The sequence below is a fragment of the Rhinolophus ferrumequinum genome, chromosome 18 (assembly GCF_004115265.2).
Source record: "Rhinolophus ferrumequinum isolate MPI-CBG mRhiFer1 chromosome 18, mRhiFer1_v1.p, whole genome shotgun sequence".
Classification (NCBI taxonomy): domain Eukaryota; kingdom Metazoa; phylum Chordata; class Mammalia; order Chiroptera; family Rhinolophidae; genus Rhinolophus; species Rhinolophus ferrumequinum.
The window spans coordinates 32079193-32095710 of NC_046301.1; the positions used below are offsets into that span (position 1 = coordinate 32079193).

The window sequence follows — 16518 nt, forward strand, 5'->3', positions numbered from 1 at the left end:
GTATTATAAACTTCAAAGTTGTGAGAGACTAGATCTTAATTGTTCTCAGCATGAAAAAAGGATAATATGTGAGGTGATAGAGGTGTTAGCTAATGCTATGGTGGTAATTATATTGAAATATATAAATGTATCAAACTAACAAATTGTACACCTTAAACTTAAACAATGTTATATATCAGTAATATCATAACTAAAGAATGTTTGATTGATAGTAAGTCCATACATTTCCCTTATATTTCTTTGCATATTTTTACTGTCATATCCTTTTCTCATTATTCTATTATTCTTAACTATTTTTATACTGCTTTTAAAATTAATTTATGCAAGCTTCCTTATTCATTAAAATTAAATATGTTTATCATATATACTGCGTGTCTTTTACCAGTGTGTTATTCTGTGGCCATATATAGAATGAATTATTGGCACACACTGTCTTACTTCTCTTAAATTCTTCAAAAGACATAAAACTATTCAAAGGATAAATCGCAATATGGCATTTTGCCTTTTTTTGTTTTTGATGAATATAGCTTTAGTATAAATGATAAGAATCCTACAAAGTACACGCAGGGTAAAAAGAACCATACTTTTGAAATGTTCCTATGTTTAACAGGAAATGGTTAACTCTAAATTGTGTTAAGTTAAAGCTACATCTTATAGTTTCTAAAACAATTACTAAAAAAAAAATAAATAATTCTAAATGTTCAATAAAAAAGGCAATAAAGGAACCAAAATGTAATACTTTAATGCCAGGTGGGTACTAGATAATCGGAGGGATCACTTCATAAATTATATAAATGTCTAACCACTATCCTGTACACCCAAGACCAATGTAAAATCATATTAAATGTCAATTGTAATTGAAACATAAAAATTAAATAATAATACTTAAAAAATTAATTAACCCAAATAAAACAGAGAAGGAGGAACAAATTAGGCAAATAGAAACAAAATGGCAGACATATGTTCTACTATAGCAATAATTACATTAAATATAGATGGACTAAACATTCCAATTAGAATGTAGAATTTATCAGACTTGATTAGAAAGTAAGTGCAAACATATGCTGTCTACAACATACACTTTAAGAAACAAACATAAATAGAAAGAAAATAAAAAGATGAAAAAATATATGCCATGCAAGCACTAAGTACGGGAAGATCGCAGTGGCTACATTAATATCAGTCAAAATAGACTTTAGCACAAGAATTATTATTGGAGATAAAGAGAGAAATTTCAATAGAATTAGATTTAATACAGTAGAAAAACATAAAAATATTAATGGGTATTGCTTAATTAACACAGCTTTCAAAAACATCAAGCTAAAATAGATTTCCAAGGAAAAATAGACAAATCCACAAACGTTTAGATATTTAACACCACTTTTAGAAATTAATAAAGTAGTCACAGAAACTACAAAGATGTAGAAGATCTAAATGAAACTGTCAAACACTTTGACCCGATATTGGTGACCAATCTATATAAAATACCATTGATTTCAAGTGTTTGTGGAACAGTCACTAAGACATACCAACTATGGGATCATAAACTAAGACTCAGTAAATTTCAAGATATAATAGTTCAAAGTATGTTATCTCACCACAACAGAATCAAATTAGAAGTTAATAAGATATCTAGAAAAGTGTAATATTTGTAAATGAGCATATACTCCTAAATAATCCATGTTTCAATACAGAAATCTCAAGAGAAATTTAAAAACTATTTTAAACTGAATGGTAATGAGTAATAAAACACATCTAAAATCTGTAGGCTACACCTAAAGCAATGCTATTATTTGGAAATATTAGAACTATGCTATTATGAGAAAACATTAGAAAATCCTATTATTAGAAAAAAAGAAAGACACAATCAAGAAAAAAATAAATTAAACCTAAAGCAGGCAGAATCAAGGAAATAATAACGAGTAGAAATTGAGAAAATGGAAAATTAACAAAGCCAATTGGAAAAAATTAATAAAAATGATAACCACCCAGTGAGAATAATCACGATATAAAAAACACACATAACCAATTTCAGGAATGAAAAAAGTAGTATCACATCAGATCCTACAGACATCAAAAGAATGAAAAGGGACATTATGAATAACTTCATGAAATGAATAATTTCCTTGAAAACATACAATTTATCAAAAGTAATTTATAATGAATCTATCAATGATATTGCCATGAATCTATCAATAATATTGAATTTATCAAAAACTTCTGCATAAAGAAAATTTCAGGCCCAGATGATTTCAATATTGTGTTCTAAAATCATTTCAGGAAGAAATAATACCAGTGAAATGCCTTCAGCACAGCAGAGACAGAATGACCATGTCTCAGCTTGCTTTAGAAGGCAAGTTTAACTCTGATATCAAAACCTATCAACGATATTAGAAGAAAATAAATGTATCAATCACTATTATTCACGGACATAGCCACAAATATCCTGAACAAAATATTAGCAATCAAATCTACCAATAATGTAAAGTGATAATATAACTTATCCCAAGAGGGATTTATCATAAGAATTGAAAGTTTGCTTACATTTGAAATCTACCACATGAATAGAATAAGGAGGGAAATACTATGATTATGTCAATATTTACAGAAGAACTTCACAAGTCGTGATACAAAATACTCGTATATGAAAAAAATCCCCTCACATAAATCAAAATAGATATAATCTTCCTTAATCTGATAAAGGACACTTATGACAGGTAAAGCTAACATCAAACATAACTGTGAAATACTGGGGTAACAGAGACAGGAATTAACAGAGAAAAGGAATGATTGAAGTACATAATGCCTGTCAATCAGCTTGCCTGCCCTCTGTCCCAGGCTTCAAGGAGTGGTACACCAGAATTTGGGGGTAATAGGACTGTTTATAACAAAGAAGAAAAAGGAGAAAAGTAAGAGCGCAGAAGATGCAGCAGCCTTGATGTTAGCAGCTTCCGCTGGGGGAAGAGACAATTCTCTTAGCTCAAATAGCAGAACTCTCATTCTGACACACTAAAATAAACAGCCTAGGCCTCATTAGTGTCAGTGTGGTTGTGACACACTGTGTGTCTGTGTGGTTGCAATGTTTGCCATTGGCAGAGAAATGACATATACCTGGGAGAAAAGTTGCCACATGGTAGATAGCAAATTCCTAGAATGAGTGTGAGTGTCTTCCTGGGAACTCCCAGAAGTAGTTGTAAGGAATTTGAGAGGAGCTGGAATTCCTACAGAAAGAAGCAGAAATAGATTTGTGAATATCATTAAGAAATCACTTTAATACCAGGCTACTACGGCCTGGAAAAGAAAGTTAAAAAGAGATTAAAGAAAGAAAATAAATGATGAAGATTGAAAATCATTTGCTCATGTCAATTTATTTCTTAAGTGCTTAATTGAGTGTTTCCTTTTGGTGATATTGCTTTTAGATAAAAAGAGACCTTGATCTATTGTTAGGAGGGAGGAAGAAATAAGTTGTGAGCAAGAAGGTAAAGAAAAAAGTGGAGGATAGTAGAAGACACAAGACCTGGTAGGGATGGTAATGAAAAGAGCAGTGACCTCAGGAAGAGTTAACTCTAAAAAATAAAAATGACAACCAGCTAGACCTCTGAGATGAAAGTAAACAGGGGGCATTGAGGGTACAGATGAAGAGGGGAGAAATTGATCAAACTAGTATTCCATGTAGGAAGCAAGTTTATCAATCAAGTGTGGGTGGTTGAGTTGAATGTTGCATCGAGTGTTTCAGAATGGTGGTTGTGGTATTTGGAGTAAGACATAAAAAATTAATTTAGTTAAGCACTTGTGCAGCCACAAATGAAATTAGTAGATAGATAGATAGATAATAGATTGAATCACTGCACTTTGTTATTGATATTATTGTTATTACTACTATTCCTACAAAGTTCAGCAGACCAAAAGAGAAAGCAGATTAGGCCCAGAAACATCAACACTGCAAGAGTTAAAAGAAAATAAGGTATTTACATTGGTGCTAAGAACTTTGCTGAAATAGCTGACTAAAATCATGCCTCCAAAAGGAGCTTGTATTGGTCATTAATCTATAGCTTGAAATAAGCTGCATTTCTACTTATCCTTCACTCTTACTCATTTTCACTTTAATCTGTAGTTCCCATGGATGTTTTCACATAAGCTGATTTTCAACATAACGTATATACTGATTGGTGTTTTAGTGTTCAGCATACATAGGGATTGTTGGTGTAAATAAAAAGAAAGAGTTCACAATATTGCTTCCGAGCATTTAATGTGCTGTTTAAAATGTAAAAACCTTACCAGAAATTTTGATACCTATTTGGGTCTAATATAAAGACAGATACACTAGATGTATATCTTTATAGATATGTACCTATGTAATATATGTATACAAATCCATATAGCTACACACATAAAATTAAATCATCTATAACATATATGTGTATATATGTAAGTATTTTAAAAGAGAAAATTAACTGGTATGAGAATTCAAAAAATCTGGGGTAATAAACTGCTTAGCAACAAGTTTTGGAACAACCTAAGTTTGCGTTTTTTGCTCAGGTTTCTGGAACAAACTTTGTGGTCCTTAACAATATCGAGAATGACTTCCATATGGAGAAATAAAATGACTTATTTATACATTTAAAGATGAAGCCAATTTGTATCCTACCCATGTGTCTTTACACTGTGCCATGACTTTGGATAAATGTGATGCTGCCACCAATAAATATTCAATGTTTTTGTCTGTGTGCTTTGTTTTCCAGGAGTTGACAGTTATAACTGGACTCAGCACAGTTGCAGCATATCACGACACATACATTACTAAATGAAGGGGGTATGTCCCGGTACAGACAAAATAATTGACCCATATGTGGGTTGATTCCCCTGCTTAATCTTAATTAGCACCTTGTGGATAAGCATGTGAAATAACACATCTGCAGGCAATGAGAAAGAAACAAAAAAATTCTAATTATGTACATATATAGAATACACCATTAGGTTATGTGTTGATATTTCCTTTATATAAAGTATGCACCTAAGTGTGTGTGTATATGTGTGTGTGTGTGTATGTATGTGTGTGCGCGTAATTATGGATGAAATGTGAAGGAATTGGACTACAATTTATGTAACTAACTCTTTTTCTGAGACTGGATACTGATGGGCCAAAATGGATGCTAGGTGATATCCTTGGCTACTATCCTTAAGGTAGGGATCAAACAGGTAACAACACATTCCTGTTCAGTTTTTGGATAACAGCCAGTAGGCTTTTGTACTGTCAACTGAATACCAGCTGTTGGGGATCATCCATTGATCTGGTGTTGGTCAAAATGCCTTCATGGGTTTGTCAAATAGAATTATAAATTTTTGGAACCACTCATCAACAACAATCAATAAAATTTATTTCCTCACTAATGTTGATCGATTCCAGTGGCCAATTTGTCCTAGATATGTGGGTAATATCGTGTAAAAAATTTTTAAGATTTCATTTGAGGACCCAAGCTGCCACTCTAGGTGTGGAAGGGATTATTTCCATGTAATAACTGCCTTCTTTAAACTCTGGAACCAAAGGCTGGCATTGTGTAATAGTCCCTAATATTCTCTTTGAGCTTTTTCAGAGATGTGGTCCTTTCAGTATAGTGGTGGTTGGAATCTTGATAAGGACAGCCTACTGGAACAATGTTTAGACAGGGCTTTTCCTTTTGCTTTCATATCTCTCTTTGAATGGGCTTCTATCTTGAAAATAGCCAACTCCATAAAAACCATTAGAGCTATTAAAATGCCTCTAATCTGCTACAGATTCTAAATTAGGATAGTTATTTAGGTGAAGCGCCTTGATTTTCTCTAAAGCTTTCAGAATAATACACTATCCCCCAGCAAAAAAAAAATTTTTCCCATTACTGTATATATAAACTCTTTTCTTTTTATTTAGCCAAGAAACTACTGAGGCAACAATAAATTCTGTCATCTGGGTAGATGTTTGTCATATTCTAGTGGTGAGCTGAGATCTATTACAATGTATCCTGCCTGATATTTTTCTAGTTTTATTCTTAAAATATGACTTATAAACAAACAAGATTAAATCTAGATTTTAGGCATTTTTAATAAACTTATTAGGGGTGTTTTAATGAATGTATTAGAGTTTTAACAAACAGCAGTTAGGGAGTCATGAGCTTCCCTTCTTCTATGGAAGAAAAGTATTATGATGATGGAAGGGGGGGGAAAGTAATAAGACTTCATAGGAAGCAAGCCTTCTCACTGGGAAATATTGAGTGTTTTCAGTGGGCAGCAAAGATTGGCAACATAAAGGACCATTAAGTTTCAGACAGACCCTAAATAGAGCGGTCATATTAGGAGAAGCCTCCACCAAGTTGGCAACTGCTGTTATCAGCTTTAGACGAGTAAGACTTTGATACTGGGTCAACAGAAAAAAGTTGCATGATATTGATCTGTGATAATTCCATAAAGTTGAGTCAACACCAAGGGCTTGTTCAAATCTCTTATGTATTTACATGAATAAGTAGTTGTTAAAGGGCTGATTTTTAAAGCACAAAATGCCTACTCAATTCTTAAATTCCCAGGTAAAAGATTTGGTTACCAAAGACCTGCTTAAGTCATACAGTATTGAGGCAATTTCTGAAAATTGGTGTGCTAGGCAGAATGCTGAAATCACCCCCTAAATTTCCTGCTGTGCACATGCTTGCATAATCCCTTTCCCTTCTATATAGTTTCGATCTGTGAACACGACAAATGTCACTTGTGTGATTAGACATTTGTTACATCACAAAGGTGAAAATATTTTGCAGATGTAATTGAGGTCCCTAATTAGTTGACTTTGAAGGATTCAAAAGGAACATTATTCTGGGTAGGACTGACCTAAGCAGGTGAAAGCCATAAAAACAAGAGACTCTTCTGCTGGCCTCAAAGAGAAAGAAATGCCGTGTTGAAACCTGCCAGTAGAGAGCGGTCCTCTGTAGAAGCTGAGGGCCTCAATGCTATAATCACAAGGAACTAAGTAAGTTCCAGGAGAGAAAGGCAGTGTGGCTAATACCTTTATTTCAGCGTGGAAGACCCTGAGCAGAGGGCTCGTCTAAGCCATGTCTGGACTCCTGACCCATGAGCATTGTGTCATCATAAATGTATGTTGTTTTAAGTACCTAAGTTTGTGCTAATTTGTTGTGTAGTTGTGGGGAGCCATGATTTCTTGTTATTCTAAAGCCTTGCAGACTGGCTCAGTTTGTGATTAACTTGTTTCAGCTTCTAAGGCATTATCTCTGCCTGCACCTGGAGGGTGCTTGCAAGCTGCTGAGAAAGTAGGTGGGAGTGACCGGTTCTCGGACACTGAGGACTGAAGACTAGCAGGATAATTGGTGGGCTTTGTCATGAGATAACTTTGGGAAAGTTTCAAGGATTTTGTAGTTTGTATGTAAAAGTCATAAATTTACTCTTAATGAGATAATGAACACTCATGATTGTTAAGCTGCATGTACACAGATGGTATAAATTGGTGAAGAATAGTAAACTCGGGGCTTCAGGATCACTGAAGACCGGCCGCATCATCATTTGTGTGAGTGTCTTTTTTCATTCCCACTCCCCCATTCGGGTACTGTTCGATTTGTGGCGGCTGGCCCGTCACATGTAGTAAATGGAAATAAATACATTTGGGGACCCATTATCTACTATAGCCAATGAGACCCAGAAATCATCTTTGTGATCTCTTAGTTATTAACATTGGAAAATTCTGAATTGTTACAATTTTTCAGGAGTGAGAAATTTACCTCTTTGGGATAAATTATGCCCCAAGGAATACACTTTACTTCGACAAAATTTTTACTTCTCTTAAGAAAGTATATAGCTAAAGTATATAGCTACGTACAGATAAAACTATACGTAGATAGATGGAGTCAGTTCTAGAACTCAAATGAACTTTAAATATAGGGAAATGTAAGATTCTTGAGGGTCCTGGTTGAGGAATTTATTGATTTTCCCAGAAGAAAGCCAAGAAATGACTCTGAACTCTGAATATAAAAGATACTAAAAAACCCCCCAAACCCCAAAACAAAAAACAAACCAAAAAAACCAGAAAACACATTTATAGCTATAAAACATGCAGCTTCATGGTGTACCAAAAATAAAAGCATGTTTGGATTTGGTACCACAGGGAAGTAGGGAATGATTATTAGGTTTATATTCCTGAGATTCTGAACAAATCTATATCCCTACTTTTTGGATATTATTTTTCTTTTTTAACTTACAAGAATATAAGTATTACAAGGACTAGTACAAGAGTTAATGACTCATTTCTCTGTTAGGTTGTCATCTTATTGATTTTAGTACTTCTTTTGGTTCTGATTTTAGAGGATGCGGTGCTAGTCTGGGTAGATATTTGGAGGGTTCCGTCTGAAACTCATAGGTTCATCCCAGATAATATTGGAAAATCTGCATAATTTATGCCTAGAAGTATGATTACTTCTTAGACCATCAACTTCTATTAAGAACACAGGAAAATCAATGTTTAAATAATCTATGACCTGGTTATGATCAAGGTGTCCTCAGGAAAGTCCAGGAATAGGCCATCAAGACAGCATGTTTTACAGTCAATCCCTCACATCACCCCATTTAGTTAGCGGATGTGATGTCACAAAGAGGAAAGAATGTTTCTCAAAGGTCTGAGGCTGCCAGTGGCCTGGGACATACAAAGTGTTTGGAAGCTATTGAGGTACTTGGCACAGGATCGAATAGTTGTTGGCTCCCAGGGAGAGGTTAGATACCAGGGTCAAGATCTATGACAGATGTCATAGGGCCTATCAATCAAAAATTTACAAGTTTTCTTTAGTATTTAGAGAAATCGGTCCATTATTGATTTTTAGAGGAAACAAATGGAAATTGGTCACTTGATTCTCCCTTGGAGAAACTTCATTAAATAACCTGCTTTATTTTTTCCCCTTGTTTCTTAGCACAAACAGTGCAACTATTTTGCCAATATTCTTTCTGTGCAGTGGGTAAAGGTGGGGAATTAAGGAAGAGTCTGTAGAAGGGATTTTACAAGGACAGTCTCCTGCTTTGGCTAAGTAGGATTTAATGTACCTTTACCGTCATTGTCAATTTTAGCTTCACTCTTTTTCTATATAAAATTTCACCTTTTGTTCTTCACTTCTTGCTGCTCACCAGAGAGGATCTCTCTCTTGCATCTCTTCCAGCTATATTCTACTTTTATTTTTACAGGAATCCTGTGAGTATGGTGGTTGGAAGCTAGAGAGAAGGGGTCATTCTGTGAAGTTCTGGTTAAGCTGCAGTTCTAGGCAGGTACTGTTAACACGGGTCCCAGATGTGAGGCCTGCGCTTCCTCCAGAGGTATTGCTGGGCTTCGTATGCATTTGAACCAAGGGGTAGGTGTTTCTTGTTTTTTCTTCTTCTTGTTTTTCTCTACAACTGCAGTCAGTTCCCATTTGTGCCCTCAGACAACAGGTTTTGAGGACTTTGCATATTGAGAGTTTGTTTCCATAGGGCATATAAAGAAGATGAGATGGGGTGGATATTAGGCAGTGGCTGATGTTTCACTCCCCAGACAGTACCAGGAGAGAGGATTTCTTAGGATTTTTCTTCAATCTTCCCTGGAGGAAAGCTTGTAAAAGGGTACAAACTCACGTTTGCCTATGTCCCCATGTGGTTTCCAGCTTCCATGTTTACCCACACTCAGACTTTAGCAATTAGTTTAAATCTTCTAGCTGATTTTTCTTACCAGTGTATATGCCATTCAGCATCCTCGGAGGCAAATTCCTGGATCTTGTTTCTCCCTGATTGTGGTTTTCACATCCTTGATTTTATTTTTTTTCCATTGCAACATTCATTGTCTAATTCGAAATATCATTGATTTGCATTAATTTTTTTTCTTATTTTAAGGGAAGGGAAAACACTATCTAGTTCTCTATATTTCTGAGATGAGATCAGAACTCAGCAGTTGGTTTTTATGTAATTTTGCTATCATTTTGGTTGAAGTATTTTCTAATACTATGTTAAACAAAGCCATTTTCTCTGGAAACTCAGCTGAACACTATCTGTGTAGAATAGTTAGGAGATGATAATAATTCATTGAATAAATTAGAAAATAATACTAAATTATAAGCTCTTATTTCCATTTTTTGCATGATATTGTAATCAATTTTTGTGGACAGAATGCTTATAATCAAAATAATAAGTCATGCCTTGTTTATTAATTATATGATTCATAACACTAATTTCAAAAAAATGAATTTATGTAGATGAAACCAGCAATAATAATTTTATATTTCATATTTGGTAGCAGGTAATTTGTCAACAGTGGTTCTATTTATGAGAATATCACGTCATATAATAAATCAACTTTTAAAATTAACAACATTATAAAACTCAGAGTTTGACTAACAGGGGCAAATATCATTTCAGGTTGAAATTACTGGCAAGACACTGAGAAATATGTCCACTGATTCCACCAATGGATTACATTTCTATCTATCTATCTGTCTATCTATCTATCTATCTATCTATCTATCTATCTATCTATCTATTATCTATCTATCTATCTATCTATCTATCTATCTAAATATCTATAGGTCTATATGTCAATCTATATATATGTGGTTCATTTTTATGAGTTATTCTTAGGTTAAACACACAGTAATGCAAATAGGTTTATATTTCCCCTTCTTAAGTAATTTAAAGGAAAAAAACTGTCATTTTACTTCTGAAACTTGATTAGCTCACAAGCTTATCTGAAAAGTCAAAGGGATTTGCAACAACATGGATGGATCTTGAGATTATTATGCTAAGTGAAAGAAGTCAGACAGAAAAAGTCGAGAACCATATGACTTCACTCATTTGTAGGATATAAAACTGAAAAGCAACAAAGGAACAGACAAACAAACAGAGAAACAAAAACTCGTAGACACAGACAACAGTTTAGTGGTTACCAGAGGGTAATGGGGGGGGATGGTGGTAGAAGAGGGTAAAGGGGGTCAAATATATGGTGACGGAAGGAGAACTGACTCTAGATGGCAAGCACACAATGTGATATATAGATGATATATTACAGAATTGTATATTTGAAACCTATGTAATTTTACTAACAACTGTCACCTCAATAAATTAAATAAAAAAAAAGTCAAAGGGAAACAGAAGGTTTTGTGTGTGTGTGTGTGTGTGAGAGAGAGATCTTTCTTAAATTATCAAGCCATGTCCAATGTTGTTTTGTGAGGCTGGGGAATGTTTAAGGGGCCAAATCCCATTTCAGTTAATGCTGTTATGATATTAAAAGGTATGATTTACACAAAATTTCTTCCTTGTTATAATGAATTCTTCCCAGAGAAATACTGAATATATAGTGTGCAGTACAGTTTATTTAAATGCACACGATGTGTTACTCAACTTACTTAAAACAAATCCTCATTTAAATTATAGACGAAATCTATTGTGTTAAATTTGCTTGGTGTTAAAAATTCACAAATATTTATCCTACATGAAGAATCAGTAAAAAAGCACTTCATAGAAATATATATTTTTTTGGTCACAATGCAATTAATGCATCAGTGATCAGTTATCATTAGCCTGATACCACCCACCCCACCCAGAAAAAAAGAAAAGAAAAAGCCTATCCTCTCCTTCCCGTATCTGGAAGTCATCAAAGAAAGCATAAATGTCCAGAGTCATTACAAGCAGAATGACAAGGCTTACAGGGAGGGGTACATCTCTTACTCAATAACATGCCCAACAATTAATTCCTGCGACCCAATTTAACATATTCTCTCTCTCTCTCTCTCTCTCTCTCTCTCTCTCTCTCTCTCTCTCTCTTTCTCTCTCTCTCTCTCTCATCTCAACTGATTTTTTACTAGCTAATTCTTAAGTTTAGGATTTAGTAAGGTCATTTTTCACAGGTCAACTCAGATTCGATTTTATGGAGAAGTAAGATTGTTACAGCACAATTAATATTAAGATTTTTTTTCTTTTAAAACATTTTTGAGCATCAGAAAGAGAGCACTTCAACTGGAGAAGGAGGAAGATGGAATTAAAACTCAGAGGTGTTACATGTAGTAGTCAGGAAAGGATCTGTCTGGCCTAAATGGCCGCGAGAGTAGAAAAGCTTGGTTACTATCAGGGAACTACCAAGTCTTGAGAGCAGTTATTGTTGAAGATCAATCAAAATATGGTGGCCAACACTATGTTCTTATAGACCCTTCCTGGCCAAAATATACCGTGTTTTGTCTAGGCAGCAGCTATAAATGGGTTACTCTTTCTTTTTATCTAAAAGCATAGGTTTTCTAAGAGCAACTTTCTGCATATTGACCATGGATCATCTAATGTAACAAACTCTGACTTCTATCCTATGTTGACAACTCCACATGGATAGCTGAAATAATAAAGTTCATAGCCCCTACATAACAGAGAACAGAGCCTAGATCCCAGAGAATTAGTGGGAGCATGGAGAAACAAGCCCCAATATGACTTGGGAGTACTAACCTGCCCTATTACTTGTGATTAAGTCAACATGTTGGCAATTATTATACACATATATGTATATATATTCATAATTCTTAATCAAACTATAATTTTAAAGTTAAGAAAACATATTGAAATAACAAAACTATTTTGGTTCTTATAATAGAGGGACCCAATAAGTATTTCATGAACATTAATAATAACAATTCTGCTACTACAAAAACTGCAGCAGTCATTATTATAGAAAAGATTTTTCATTTATAGTTATAAGAGACAAAGTTGTAAAAGTTAGTTAAAGGTTTTTGTGATGAAGTGGAATAATTACAAATTTACAATATGAAAGAGTAGTACCTATTGACACTTTATTTTTTGTTTTCTTACCTTTACTTAATTATAGCTGTTCAATAGTTTGTGAACTATTACAGATTAATAATTTATATCATTTAGAATAATTTTAGTGTGTAAGCAAAAATAAATAAACTTTTGAATTATAAAATGAGTCTTTAAAACTGTGGAGAGAAATGTAAAACATTTTAAGGCCATCATTTTATTACTGCCACCATTAGTAATTATTTACAAGGTCTAATTCAAAAGAGTTCTATGGTACAGGCATCCTTTCTAATCTAGAGGAATTTTCAATTAAGAATCATTTCTTAAATCTACTTTCAGTAAGCTGAGTAAGTTTTATCATATGTCAAGAAAGTACAGTTATTATTAACCTGCAGCATTTATTTTAAATCAAGTTTTTGAAAGTCTTATGTAATTCTTCTAAATAAGTATCCCATCAATAGGAAATATGCTTTTTTCCACTTATATTTTATGAGAAACTAACATTATACAAGTACATAACAGAATATTAAAAAATAAACCCTACACTTTTGCAACAATGCTCATCAAAATAAATCAACCAAAGCATTATAATTAAATGGCACAACAAAATGGTGCCTTAGCAATCTTTAATAATTAATATGGCACTTAAGTTGTATATGTTGAAATACTTTCTAGGCCCAAGATGGAACTGCTCCTGCCTGGAATGCCACATCAGCAAACCAAAGCTTAGATAACGTTCATATCCCTATAAATGTTCCCTTTGACCAGAAATGCAGTATATCCAGGAAGCCAATCCCAAAACACCAAGCTAACTTTGTGTCTTCTCACCCCAAACAAGATTGACTGTGTGACCCTAGCCAATCAGATATTTTTTTGCTTTTCTCTTCCTTGTTCTTTATCCTTTATCCTATGAAAGCTTTCTGCCTTCCACCCCATTTTGTAGTTCAGGTATGCAACATAATGATTCGATATTTGTGCATATTGCAGAATGATCACCAATATAAGTCTAGTTACCATCTGCCACCATACATGGTTACAAAAAAACCTTTTTTTCTTGTGATGAGAACTTTTACGCTCTACTCTCTCAGCAACTTTCACATATGCGATACACTATTATTAACTATAGTTGCCATGCTGTACATGACATCCCCATGACTTATTTATTTTATAACTGGAAGTTATAACTTCACTTATTGTTTTTATTATATATTTATATGTGGCAACTATAATGGTTTGTTATATCTTTTGATATTTAATCAGGATTTTGAGAAATTCCATAGATATTCAACTATAACTAAATCTATGTAGACCACTACAACAGCCACAAGAATCTCCGTACACTGAGAACAAACTCATTATGACATGACTGGCCAGGCCCTTAAAACCTCTTGTAGGTTCAGAAGGCATGATCACACTGATAAATAAAGTTGATACTGAAAGAAGGAAAAGCAAAGGAAAAAAAAAAAAGGAAAAGCAGTCAAAAAACAATTTCAATAAGGAATGGTTACAGAAATTAGGGGGGGAAAAAAAGGATGAATATTAGATAGCATGTTGTGGGGAAATTGTAGGGGAGAAAAACCAATAGTGAATTCTGAGTGGATCCAGAAAGCAGGAGCTCCAATATGACCCCAAGTATGAAGGATGAATAGTCATGACGGGGGCCAAAAAATCAAAAAAACAGAACTAAAACAAAACAAAAAACAAAATGAAAAAAAAAAACCTAAAATAAAAACAAACAAACAAACAAATAGGAGCCACAAACAGTAAGGTAGAAGGGAAATCATCAAAGTCTTACTAAAATTCATCTGCCACTTTGCTGCCCACTCACACTCCATTTCTGTGATTTTCCTCATTGAATTGACATTTTACTGCAAAAAAAAGGCTTAATGTTGTGTGAAAACTTTTAGAGACTACTGTGGACTACTGCGTAGTTTACAAAATATCTTAGAAAATACAAGCCTTCCCTCTGGGGCCAGCACACAACTGGCTGAGCTAATAGCTCTCACCCAAACACTAGAACTGAGTAAAGGTAAAAGAGCCGTAATTCCGGCTAATCAATGCATTAATTTTACTAGCTGCTCCAACCAATGCTTTAATCTTTCAAGTGTTAACAGTTTAAACTATAGCTCTACCACCTCTATGAGTTCTAATGCACACATCAGATTGCGGGCTAGATGGTTTCTCATTTGTGGGAAGATAATCTCCCAGCTTACAGCACCGGGCGCCCTGCTCTCTCGGGAGATTAACTGTCTTCTTACCCCAAAAGCCTCATCAGGTTAAACATCACAATAAACTTACTTTGGACTCCAGTTATAACAGTGATATACATGTATTCAGCCCCGCTGGGTATGTATCCTTGTCTCTTTTTGTAGTATCTGCTATAACCATTGCTTTAAATATAAAGATTAGTCAAATAGCTTCCTCAATAACAAAGGCCCTCAATACTACCTCACAGGCTATCCACGCCGTGAGACAAGAGTTAGGACAGGTCGGAGAAACAGTTCTCCAAAACAGAGCTGCCATAGATTATCTACTTCTCAAACACAGTCAAGGATGTAAAAAGTTTAAAGGGTTATGCTGTTTCAATCTCTCTGATAATTTACAGTTAATTAAAGATAAAGTTCAACAAATTCATAACATAGTTTCCAATATTAAAGTAAAAACAAGATTCTTCGGCCTAGATTTTTCCTTCCTTACTTCCTGGCTTCCCAGTTTAGTGGGACTTAAGGAAACTTTTCTCATTTTCCTTTTATTCATTATTATAGGTATTCCCTCATGCTGTTGCCTACAATGTGTCTCAGCTTAAAACTACCCACTGGTTGGCTATGATGGCCTACAGGACAATCCTCACCTGGATTTGTTCATCTACTGGGGACCCTTAGAAAGACCGCTGGACAAGCCCTAGCTGCTGGTCTCTCTAAGCCCCTTCACAGCCTGAAGCAGCCTGAGCGGTCATTGACCCTATTCCCTAAAGGCAGTTAGGGTTAAGTCTTCAGAGCGGGGGAGGGGGTGGGTTGAGACAGGTTAGTTAGCATGTTGTTAGGTAAACAGGGAGGTCCCTGGTGGAATAAACAAAAGGCAGCCATATCCTGAAACTCCAGGTTCTGGAATGGCTCCTTCACTCCAGGACAAAGATATAAGAATGCTCCTTGAGGTTAATAAATTATCTCATAAATCCCTTTAGACCAGACAAAGGAGCAGATCTGATAGATAGGAATGGGTTCGTTAATCCCTTCAGGATGGGCAAACAGGACAAACCTGATAGATGAATTCCATTAGAAGGTGCCAGCCCCCTTCCCCAAGCAGGCAAAGGAAGGTATAAAAGTAAGAACTTTTGCCTCAGACACAGGGCAATCCCCCTCTCTTCCTGAGAGCTGGGACTCTTTACTCTTTACTTTTAATAAACTATCGTCTTTTACAACTCCTCACCTCTCTTTGGTCCAAGCTTCCATTCTTCGGTTTCATGAGACACGATCCCAGCTCACAGAAAAATATCCTAAATCATTACCAATAAACAATTTGTAGACACTCAAGTCTATTCCTCTGTCAGTGTGTAGCAAGGAAGTAATTATCTTTGTAACTAATGAGAAAAGACAAAAATTGAAATCTAAAGTTCATTGACGAAGTTAAAAATACAAGAGAAAGTGTTATGAAAATACTTTGAAGGTTAAAACTGCAGTTTGTTCCAATTTACTCAATGAAAAAAAGTGAACTTATGGTTTGCAATATCAATGTGGTTTT

General features: G+C 34.6%; 1 protein-coding gene across 2 annotated transcripts in view; it reads right to left on the reverse strand.

Moving 5' to 3' along the window:
* ADAM29 (ADAM metallopeptidase domain 29) overlaps positions 1 to 16252 on the reverse strand; it is a 31182-nt gene extending 14930 nt beyond the window's left edge. Inside the window, exon 1 of one of the 2 annotated variants that reach the window (XM_033134770.1) lies at positions 16207 to 16252. The gene's annotated coding sequence lies outside the window, so the exon portion shown is untranslated. Of the gene's footprint in view, positions 1 to 3111; positions 3157 to 16206 lie in introns of those variants that run through there. The other variant, XM_033134769.1, reaches the window with a different exon arrangement.
* Between the last annotated feature and the right edge of the window lie 266 nt (positions 16253 to 16518).